Consider the following 11,674-nt stretch of genomic DNA (forward strand, 5'->3'; position numbering starts at 1 on the left):
ACACTACTCTGAGAACTGCCATTTACATTATCCACTCTTTTGCTCTTTTTTTAAATGTATCTTCCTACTTATATTTGGAGGATCCTGTGAAGTTGCAAAATTATTTATTAAAAAGAAAACTTGCATTTGTGTAGAACCTCTCGCAGCTTTAAGACATCTGAAAGCACTTTATTACCTATGAAATATTTTTGAAGTGTAGACACTTTTGTAGTAAGCGCGGCAGCAATTTGTTTGTGTGATGAGCTCCCATAAGCACCAAAGTGACAACATTCAACATAACCAATGGATCATGCTTATTTTGTACCAGGGTAACTGACCTTTTCTTTGAAATAGTGTTCTAAGATGGAGGGAGATTTGAACCCAGAGCGATTTGACTTTGAGGTGAGAATGCCATCAGCTGGACTGTAACTAAGGCAAGGTTGCTTAATCCAGCAGGAGATTGTCTGCAAATTCCTTTATCTCAACTGCTGCAGTGGTGGTTGGATTTTTAAGGACTGCCAGACATCAGGCAATGAGGGAAGACTGCACCTACAGGCAGGCACCCAATCTAGATCTCAGCTGGAGTTCCAGTCTCCACTAGCAATGACTGCAAAGCAAGGTTCAAATTATCTTCCTTTTGATCCAGTTTGGGCCATATAAAGGCTGAATACTGGATAATAGGTATAAATTGGTGAAGGTTAAATTCCAAAAGTATCCAAGATTTACAGCAGTGTTCCATGATAGTACACTGTCCATATAATTTACCTCCTTTTTGTTCAAATGTTTCACTGCATTTCTTGACCCATCATTCAAAAATGTTAGGAACAAATTACTATAGATGCTGGAATCTGTGCTGAAAATAACAAATGCTGGTGATCACAGTGGGTCAGACAGCACCCATGGAGAGACAGCAAGCTAATGCTAGTGAAGATTACCCTCTCCACATGCCCCAAAGTATAGCATAAATGTTGTCCCTTCCACATTTCACTTCAGTTCTGAGGAAGACTCATCTAGACTCAACATTAGTTTGCTCGCTCTCCATGGACGTTGTCTGACTCACTGCGATCTCCAGCATTTATTGTTTTTAATCCAAAAATGTAACATCTCTGTCCAAGCAGTCCCTCAGTGTACAATCCTTTTTTTGATGGTTATTTAAACGGGAGGAGAGCCTTGATATTTATCCTTTAACCAACCTCTGTAAAATAGATAATTTGGTTTATTATGTTTCTGTTAGTAATCCGTTCACCATTGACTGCTAGACTTCCTGTATTATTTAATTTTTAAAGCTCTCCCTGCAAAATCCTTTTGGATATTCTGAAGTCACACAAACCATATTCTGGTGTCTTTGAAGAGTAGTTCTTTTAATGTGGCTGAAAAAGAAGACACACAATTGAAGATTTTTGTCTTGCACTCATGTGGACAGGTATAATAATGCCAAATTTTGAAAGAAGTAACAATTCAACATGGGAAAATAGTGTTCACTGGTCAGTCAGTTCTGATGGATCCACTAGTAGTTAAGAGAATGCACCAAGGAGCTAATGATGCCTATGCTTTGTCATCCTTTGAATATTGCTCCTTTACTTTTTTTGGAACTTAAGGCATTAAGAAACCTCCCTGGTTCATTCTAAATAGCAACATGTTGACTAATCATAGTTGACTTGCTAACCAATCAGCACCCTTTTCTCATGCAGGCTGAATTGTTGCTGTGTTAGGAAGTCAGCACTTTTTCACTGTCTTGAGTGCAAAGCAGAAAGTTTTGACAGCTTGTTTGTTTTTCAACAATATTCAAGTTCAGAACAAGTAAACATTACTTAAGACGTATAACTACTTAAACATAGGTTGAAATAAAGCTCTATAATTTAAACTGTTCATTGTATGTAAAGGAAAAGCCATTGCATTGTCCCAAACCCCAAGAAGGCAAAGGTTTCATGATATCTGCCAGTAAACATGGTATTGACAATAAAAGTGAATAAAGATTAACTGCATAATTTTCACTTGTAGAATTTCAGTGTACAGTTCTACAGGCCCTAGTTCAAATATGTTTAAGTGCCAAATGGATAATCAGTAGATGGATTCTTTCAAGCTTACTGCAAGTTAGATTGTTGCTTTAAAAAGACAGAAATCTATTGAAAATAACACATTTGGCAAATGTATGGGGTACTATTCTGGATCTCATGGAATGTAAGAGTTCCAGAATAGTGCCCCATGCATTTGCCAAAGCAGAGTGGTCTTATGGAATATAGAAACAAACATAAACCATTCAGTCTCTTGAACCTTTCCAACCATTTAGTCAGATTGTGGCTGATCTGTATCTTAGTTCCAATTGCACACATTGTATTTCAATAGAAAAGTTAGCCAGTGAATTTTTCTGAAGGACAGAGTTCCACAGAATTTATGTGAAGAAGTGTTTTCTAAACTCTCACCCAAGTGCCACTCCTAATTTAAAATTATTTAACTGAAGTGTACTTGTTATTAACAAGTGAGACTTTACATTAGCACAGGAAAATATGTAAACTTTGATTACTTGAGATAGAATAAGCCTTTTCCTGATGTTTCCTTTCTACCTAGGCATAAACTGCATATGTCTCTGACGACTTAAAAGGCTGCAGAAAGGTTTGCCCATCCCACAATAAGAGTTTCTGAATGCCAAGTTTGAGATCCCAATGGGCAGCTCTTAGTTTTCCGTTAGGATGGAGGAGGAGTAACGACAGTGTATAACGGAGGTAATGAGAGTGAAGCAGCATTTATGGAAGAAGTTCCCTCGAAGATAATGCCCCTCCCAAAAAGAATTTGCAAGCTGTGAAGATCCTGTGAAGTTTTTAGTGAGAAGCTCTATATGAGCTGTGTGTGTTTGACCAAAAATACGGTAGGCGACTTGTCAGATTCAGTGTGATTAGCTGCACTAAATTCATTCCTGTGGTTGTAGAAATGCTGAGTGATATAACCTACTCAGTTTCCATAATATAAATAGAGACCACTTGATGCCCAAAATTGTTTTTGACAGTATAGAAAAAAAATCTGTCAATGCCACATTTGCTGGAGGCTGTGATGATGCTTTTGCCCATCAGGAATTCTGGCATGTTTGAGCACTTCATAGAAAATAATCAAGTGAACAGATGGCTTGTAGGAATCCAGACATAATCCCATCTGCCATGGAAAAGGATTCCTGAGCTCTTCCTCTTCTCTCTTGCTCTCTCTTTCTCCTCTACCCTACCCCTCAACACACACACACCTCCAATCCTAGAGTTGTGAGAGCATCAGCCAAGAAATGCAGCCATGGGTTACCTATCAAGCAGTATAGCTATGGAGAAATATTTGGGTTTTAAGAGTTGCTCTCATTGTAGTGGAAGAACATTAAAGGCTTAATAATTGCACAACCTTTCTCTCAAAAATACTGGCCAGAGATTCTTAGGCTGGTGACCTTGGCTGTCTTGGGTACTGGATGTTGTGCAGTAGAGTGACAATAGGAGAGTTCAGTTTATCTGTAAAGGATTCTGATCTAATCAACAATGCCATGATTAGCATTATCTCTTTCCCCAGCCCTTTTGTGACTTGCAAGTTTTTAGAGGTCTAATCTGTAAATCCAAATAATATAATTGAATAAGTGAGCATAAAGCATTGCTGTTTTTTCATGTAAATGTAAACTTGTGAAATAATTATACATTCACCTTTAATATAACAATATCAAAAAATAACAACCCACTTTATGTTTTTATTTCTAATGGTTTGCATGTTGAAACCAGGGAGGGAGGGATGCCAGTAGTGCAAACTGACAGGAGGTGGTTGTCATCTCCCATCTTCCAAAGGCTTCAAGGGCAAGAGATGTGATACCTATCAGAGCTTGGTATTGAGAGGCAACTGCCGCTATTTGCATTTCGTGAGTGTCTGCCAGCCTGCTATCTATCCCTACAAGCTACCAATCAATGTTTTGGGCATGTATTGCTTTCTAGCAGGTCTACTCTAGTCATCACCATTCCTTTAAAGCTGTGTCTGCATGCTTGCAGATTAGCAAAATGGCTGTCCTAGTATTTTCAGATAGCGGAAATCTTGAGATACAATAGTCTACACTAATGGCCCTAATATCTAAAATCCAGCAGAAAGATTATTACATTACCTTTTTTTGACTATCCGTTGTGATAAGATCAATAGCTTTATGAATGCAAAGTCACCAAATGGTCCCTGACTGCTATTGAGACCATCAGAGTTTTCAGGACAGATGGTACACACTCCTTTTATCTGAAATAGGGAACAGTTTTCCTGCTGTTACCACAAATGACTCCAGAGTGGTGCCTATTGTGGTAAATCTGTATTACACTTTCTTTGTTGCTCTGATGTCTTTTATATTGGGATAGTCAAAACTGCCTGATAACAAATTTGCATTTGAAGATTATGGTCTCAAATTATTTTCAGGATTTAAAGCAAAAAATTTAATCTGATTTCATAGTACAGTACTGAGAGAATCTAGTAATAAACGGGTTGTTGCGTTTGGCTGAAATGTTAACTTTCTCTACTTGATATGAACTTAGATGCTGTGGTACTGTTTGACGAGAGTCAGAGAGTTTTCAGTGTATATGAGCCAACATCTATCCTTCAACAAATTTCTGTGATCAAGACACTTTCATCCTGTTGCTCTGTAAGGAACCTTACTGTTGCAAAATTGTTTCTGTTTAACTGTAGAACAAGTCAGTCACTAAAAGAAGTCAGTTATATATGAAGTGCTTTGAGATTTGATGAGAAGCTATGTAGTTGTATTTTTTTTTACAATAAATACTCTAACTGTGGCCTAATTAATGCTTTGTACAGATTAATTAGAATTTCCCTACTTTGGTATTTGGTGCTACCTTCACACTGTTCAATGCATTGCCATGGAGCTAGATGATAGGTTAAGAATAGATCCAGCAGTTCAAAACAGAGCCACCATGATGTGCTGTGAGTTATCATCATTAGTTGGATCGTATTTAACCACCATCTATAACCTCATGGCCTAGCATATCCCACACTCTGCCATTACCATCAAGCCAAGGATTGGGCAGAGTAAGCATGGATTTATGACAAGAAAATCATGCTTGACTAATCTAGTAGAATTCTTTGAGTATATAACTCAGAATTGAGGGGGGAGCCAGTGAACGTCGAACTGTGCAGTACAGGAACAGGCTCTTTGGCCCATGATGTTGTGCTGAACATGATGCTAAATTAAACTAATCCTTTCTGCCTGCTCTTGGTTGATATCCCTCCATTCCTTGCATATTCATGTACTTATCTAAAAGTCTCTTAAATGCCCCTGTTGTATCTCCCTCCACGACCACCATGGCAGTATTTTCTAGATTCCTACTCCCTGTGTGAAAAAACTTGCCTCTCATAGCTCCCTTGAACTTGCGCCCCCCCTTAAATGCATGCCCCTTAGTTTTAGACATTTCAACTCTGGGAAAATGATTCTGACCATCAATCCTATTGATGCAAATCATAATTTTTATACACTTCTATCAAGTCTCTCCTCCATCACCACCCCTCTAGAGAAATCAACTCATGTTTTTCTAGCCTCTCCTTATAGCTCATACCCTCTAATCCAGGCAATATCCTGGTAAACCTCTTCTGTGCCCTCTCCAAAGCCTCCACATCCATCCTGTAATGTGGTAACTAGAATTGAAAGCAATACTCTTAAGTATCACCTAACCAAAGTCTTATAAAGCTGCAAGATGACATCCTGACTCTTGTACGCAGTTCCCCAACCAATAAAGGCAAGCATGCCATGTGTCTTTACCACCCCGTCTATTTGGGTGGCCACTTTCAGGGAGCTATGATCTTGAACCCCAAGATCCCTCTGTATATCAATGATGTTCAGGATCCTACCATTAACTGTATACATTTCGTTAACATTTGATCTCCCAAAATTCATCACCTCACGCTTACCCAATTAACCTCCATCTGTCATTTCTCTGCCCCTTTCTGCAACTGATCTATATCCCACTGTATCCTTTGACAACCTTCTACACTCTCCACAACTCCACCAATCCTTGTATCATCTGCAAATGTACTACCCCACCCATCTACATTTTCATCAATGTCATTTATATATATATCACAAACAAGTAGAGGTCTCAGTATGGATCCCTGTGGAACACCACTAGTCAAGGACCTCCAGCCTGAAAAATACTTTTCTACCACTGCATTCTGCCTTCTATGGGTAAGCCAATTCTGAACCCATACAGCCAAGTCACTGTGAAACTCATACATCTCAATTTTCTGGATAAGCCTACCATGTCAAAAGCCTTACTAAAATCCATGTAAACAATATCCACTGCTCTACCCTTTTTGTCACCACCTCGAAACATTTAGTCAAGTTTTGGTGTGCTACAGAGATTGGTGCTGGAACATTTGTTATTTGCATAAATGATCTGGATGTGAATGTACAAGGCATGATTAGAAAGTTTGCGGATGATACAAAAGTAGGACGCATCATTTTTACAAGGAAGGTTATCAAAAAATTACAGAGGGGTCTTGATCAGATGGGAAAGTGGGCAGATGACTGGCAAATGCAATTCAATACAGATAATGTGAGGTGTTGCACTTTGGAAAGTCAAACCAAGGTAGGACTTGTATAGTAAATAGTAAGGTCCTAAGGAGTGTTGTGCAACAGAGGAACTTAGATGTACAAGTACATAGTTCGTTGAAAGCGGCATCACAGGTTGAAGAAGGCATTTAGCATACTGGCCTTCATCGGTCGAGGCATTGAGTATAGGAGTTGGGATGTTATGTTACAGTTGTGAAAGTCATTGATGAGGCTGCACTTGGAATATTATGTTCTGTTTTGGTCACCCTGTTAGAGGGAAGACATAGTTAAACTGGAAAGAGTGCAAAGGAGATTTACAAGGATGTTGTCAGTACTAGTAAGCCTGAGTTATAGGGAGAGGTTGACCAGGATAGAGCATGATTCCTTGAAATGTAGGAGAATAAGGGGCAACCTTATTGAAATGTATAAATTCATGAGGGGCATAGAATGAATGCATACAGTCTTTTTCCCAGGGATGGAGAATTGAAAACTAGAGGGCATAGGTTTAAGGTGAGAGGGGAAAGATGTAGGAAGGACCTGAGGGGCAGCTTCTTCATGCAGAGAGTGGTGTGTATATGGAATGGCCTGCTAGAGAAGTGGTTGAGGTAGGTGGAATAGCAACATTTAAAACATATTTGGATAGGTACACAGATGGGAAGGGTTTACAGGGATATGAACCAAACTGGGCAGTTGGAACTAACTGAGTGGGCACCATGGTCAGCATGGATCAGTTTGGGCTGAAGGACCTGTTTCCATCCTATGTTACTCTACGACTCTGAGTAAGACATGACCTGCCCTGCACAAAGCCATGCTGACTCCCTAATTATTTTCTGGATTAGTGATGCTGGAAAAGCACAGCAGTTCAGGCAGCATCCAAGGAGCAGTAAAATCGACGTTTCGGGCAAAAGCCCTCAGCAATGCTTTTCCAAATGTGCATTAATCTTACCCCTAAGAATTTCCCCTAATAGCTTCCCAGCTACCAATGTGAGATTCACCCATCTCAGATTTCCTGGATTATCCCTATTTCCCCTCTTGAACAGAGGAACAGCATTATCTACTCGCCAGTCCTCCAGGACCCCTCCAATGTCTAGCGAGGATACAAAGGTCTTGGTCAAAGTCCCAGCAATCTCCTCTCTTGCCTCTCTCAATAACGTGCAGTAATACCATCAGGACCTGGGGACTTGTCCACCTTAATGCTCTTCAAGAGAGTCAACTCCACTTTTCTTCTTGATCTCAAAATGCCCGAGCATATTAGCATGCCCCACACAAATTTCACTATCCTCCATACTCTTCTCCTGAGTGAATGCTAATGCAAAGTACTAATTTAGGGTCTCATCTTCTGCCTCTAAGCACAAGTTCTCTCTTTTATCCTTGAATGGTCCTACCTTCTCCCAAATTATCCTCTTGTTTTTGATGTACACATAGAACGTCTTGAGATTCTCTTTAATGTCTTGCAAAGGTCATTTCATGGTCCCTTCTTCTCCTAATTCCCTGCTTGAGCTCTTTCCTGTTTTCTTTATATTCCTCACAGGCCCTTTCCAATTTTAGCTTCCTAAATCTTACATATGCTGCTTTTTCCTTTTGACTGAATTCACGACCTCCCTCATTATGCATGGGTCCCTTACCTTACCATTCTTGTCCTTATTCCTTACTGGAGCATGCCAATCCTGAATTCTTATCAGCAGGTCTTTAAACAATTTCCAGATGTAAGATATGGACTTGCCTGATAATAGCTTCTCCAAATTAACACTCCCTACCTCCTGCCTAATGCAGACATAATCTGCCCTCCCCAAATTTAGTACCTTCCCACATGGTCCTAACTTATCCTTGCTCATAGCTATCCTAAAATGTAAGGAGTTATGGTCACTGTTTCCAAAATGCTCGACCATTGGCAACTTGCATTTGCCAATGCAAGGTCCAATATGGCCCCTCCTCTAGTTGAGCAACTTTCATGAAACCCTCTTGGATGGACTTATCGTATTCTGTCCCATCAAAGCCTCTTGTTCTCAGGGAGTCCCAGTCAATACTGGGGAAATTAAAGCCACCCACTATGACAACTCAATTTTTGTTGCATCTTTCCGTAATGTGCCTAAATATTCAATGTCTCAGTGGCTGTTGGGGGTCCTTTGGTATTAATCCTATCTGAGTGATTGCACCAATCTTATTTTTGAGCTCTACCCATTATTGCCTCAGTGAATGAATCCTCCAGAATGTCCGCTCTGACTGCAGATGTGACATTCTCCCTGATTAGTGATGCAGCTCCTTCATCTCTTCTACCTTCCTCTCGATCTTCTCTAAAACAATGAAACACTGGAATGTTGAGTAGCCAGTCCTGTCCCCCTCGCAATTAAGTTTTTGTAATGGCCACAACATCAAAGTCCCATGTACTGATCCAGTCTATAAGCTCATCTACATTACCTATAATACTCCTTGCATTGAAATAAAAACACTTCCGCCTATTAGTACATGTTCATTAACTGTCTCTGCCTGTTTTTCCTTTCTGATTTACTGGTCCTAACATCTACCTTCTTGATTCCTCCACTTGCTTACCTGTTACTCTGGTTTCTGGTCTCCTGCCACTCTGGTTTAAATTGAGTAGCACTAGCAAAACTACCTGTGAGGATATTGGTTATCCTCCAGTTTAGATGCAACCCATTCCTCTGGTACAGGTCCCTCCTGCCCCAGAAGGGGTCCCAATGATCCAAGAACCTGAAACCCTGTCCCCTGCACCAGCACCTTAGGCACCCATGTATCTGTCCTATCTTTCTATTCTTTGCCTCACTAGCATGAGGTACTGATAGTAACCCAAGGATTACTACCCTCGAGGTCCTCCTTTTTAGCCTCTTTCCTAACTCCTTTGCTCATTCCACAGGCTTTCATCCCTCTTTCTACCTATGTTTTTGGTACCAATGTGCACAACAACCTCTGGCTGCTCACCCTGTCACTTAAGAATTTTGTGCAACCATTCTGAGACATCATTGACTGTGGTACCAAGGAGGCAACCCACCATGCTGGTGTCTCAAACATGGCCACAGAAATGCCTGACTGCGCCCCTAAACTAGCAAGTGTCTTACTATTATCACTCACTTGGCTCTTACCCACCCATGCTCGACAACAGAACCAGTTGGGGTGCCACAGGCCTGGCTGCTGCTGTTATACTCTCCTGAGAGGCTATTCCTGTCCACCACCCAACAATATCCAAAACAGTATACCTATTAAGAGAGGAGAATAGCCATAAGAGACTCCTGCACTATCTGCCTGCCTTTCATGGTGGTTGCCTATCAGCCTGACTAAACCTGTAGTATGACTGCCCCTCTGTAACTAGTGTTTATCACACTCTCTGCACCTTGTGCGCACCTGCATGTGTCCAACTGCTGCTCCTGTCAAATGACACAGGCTGAGAGTTGCAGTCACACTTCCTGCAAACATAGTCATCAGGGGCATAAGAATTCTTCCTCATCTCCAACATTGGCAGGAGGAGCACACAACTGCCCTAACTGCCACCTCTGTCCCACTACACTAAAAAAGATAAAAGAATCTGAGTTTGCCTTTACCTTGCTCGCCTTATTTACTGAAGCCAAGTATTGACCTAAGCCTGCATGTATACCAACTAGCAGCACTAACAGTGGATGTAATTTATTCAAACTTTCAGAAAGCTTTTGATAAAGTCCCATTTAAGAGGTCAGCGTGTAAAATTAACGCACGTTATTGAGGGCAGTGAGATGGATGGAAAACTGGCTGGCAGGCAGGAAGCAAGCAAAGAAAACGAATAAACAGGTCTTCCAAATGGCAGGCAGTGAGGTACTGCAGGGGTCAGTGCTAGAACTGTGGCTAATTGCAACATTAATGATTTAAATGAGGGAACTAAATGTAATATCTCCAAATTTGCAGATGACACAAACTTACATTGGAGGATGACCTGAGAGGATGGTGCAGAACGCTTCAATGTGATTTGGACAAGCTGAATGAGTGGGCAAATGCATGATAGATGCAGTATAATGTGGATAAATGAAGGGTAATCCACTTTGGGAACAAAAACAGGGAGCTGATGAATATCTAACTATAAACTGAGAAGAGAATGTGCAACCAGACCTGGATGTCACTTGTCACCAAAGGTAAGCATGCAAGTGTAGAAGGAAGTCAAGAAAGCAAATGCTACTTTGGCTTTCATAGCAAGAGGATTTTCATTCAAGAGCAGCGATGTTTCCTGCAGTTATACGGGGCCTTGATGAGACCACACCTGGGATATTGTGTACAGTTTGGGCCTTCTTACCTGAGAAAAGATGTTCTTGCTGTCGAAGGAGTGCAGTGAAGATTTACCAAATTGATTCATGAAATAGCAGGATTGACATATGAGGAGAGGTTGAATCGGTTAGGATTATATTTGCTGAAATTCAGAAGAATAAGGGGGGAAACTCAGAGAAGCCTATGAAATTATAACAGGACTAGAGAAAGTAGATGCAGGAAGAATGTTCTCTGATGATAGAGAATTCTAGAGGTCACAGGCTTAAGGATAGAAGGTAAGTCATTTAGGACTGAGATGAGGTGAAATTTCTTCGCCCAGGTAGTGGTGAACCTATGGAATTCTCTGCCACAGAAAGTTGAGGCAAAAATATTGTATGTTTTCAAAGAGGAATTAGTATTACGCTTGGGGCTAAAGGAATCAAATGATATGGAGGTAAAGGAGGTACAGTCTATTGAGTTGGATGATCAATCATGATTGTAGTGAATTCTGGAGCAGGCTCGAAGGGCTGCATGGTGTGCTTTTGGTCCTATTTTCTATGTTTCTGTCCCTTGACCAATTGAGATTGAGAGGAGCATACTAAGAGTAGTACCAACAATTCCTAAAATTGAAGGTCAACCTGAAGGATTACATACATGCCACAAACAACAATTCAGATCAAAGCATTGCAGCCCTGCCATACACAAGGAAATTGCAGTAGTTAGTTAAACAACTTACGAGAAGAGAAGCGTCCAGAAATGTCTCCATCCTCAATGATGTTTGGGGGTGGGGTGGGGGAGGGGAGTTGCTTAATACCGTGAAAGAACAAAGCTGAAGCTTTTGCAGCAATACTCAACCAGAAATACGATGAGTGGATGATCCATCTCGGTTTCTTCTTGAGGCCTCCGGCATCACAGATGCCA

Source organism: Chiloscyllium plagiosum, unplaced genomic scaffold, assembly GCF_037043375.1.
Source record: "Chiloscyllium plagiosum isolate Xiang-an unplaced genomic scaffold, Cpla_swu_hap1 HiC_scaffold_21, whole genome shotgun sequence".
Classification (NCBI taxonomy): Eukaryota; Metazoa; Chordata; class Chondrichthyes; order Orectolobiformes; family Hemiscylliidae; genus Chiloscyllium; species Chiloscyllium plagiosum.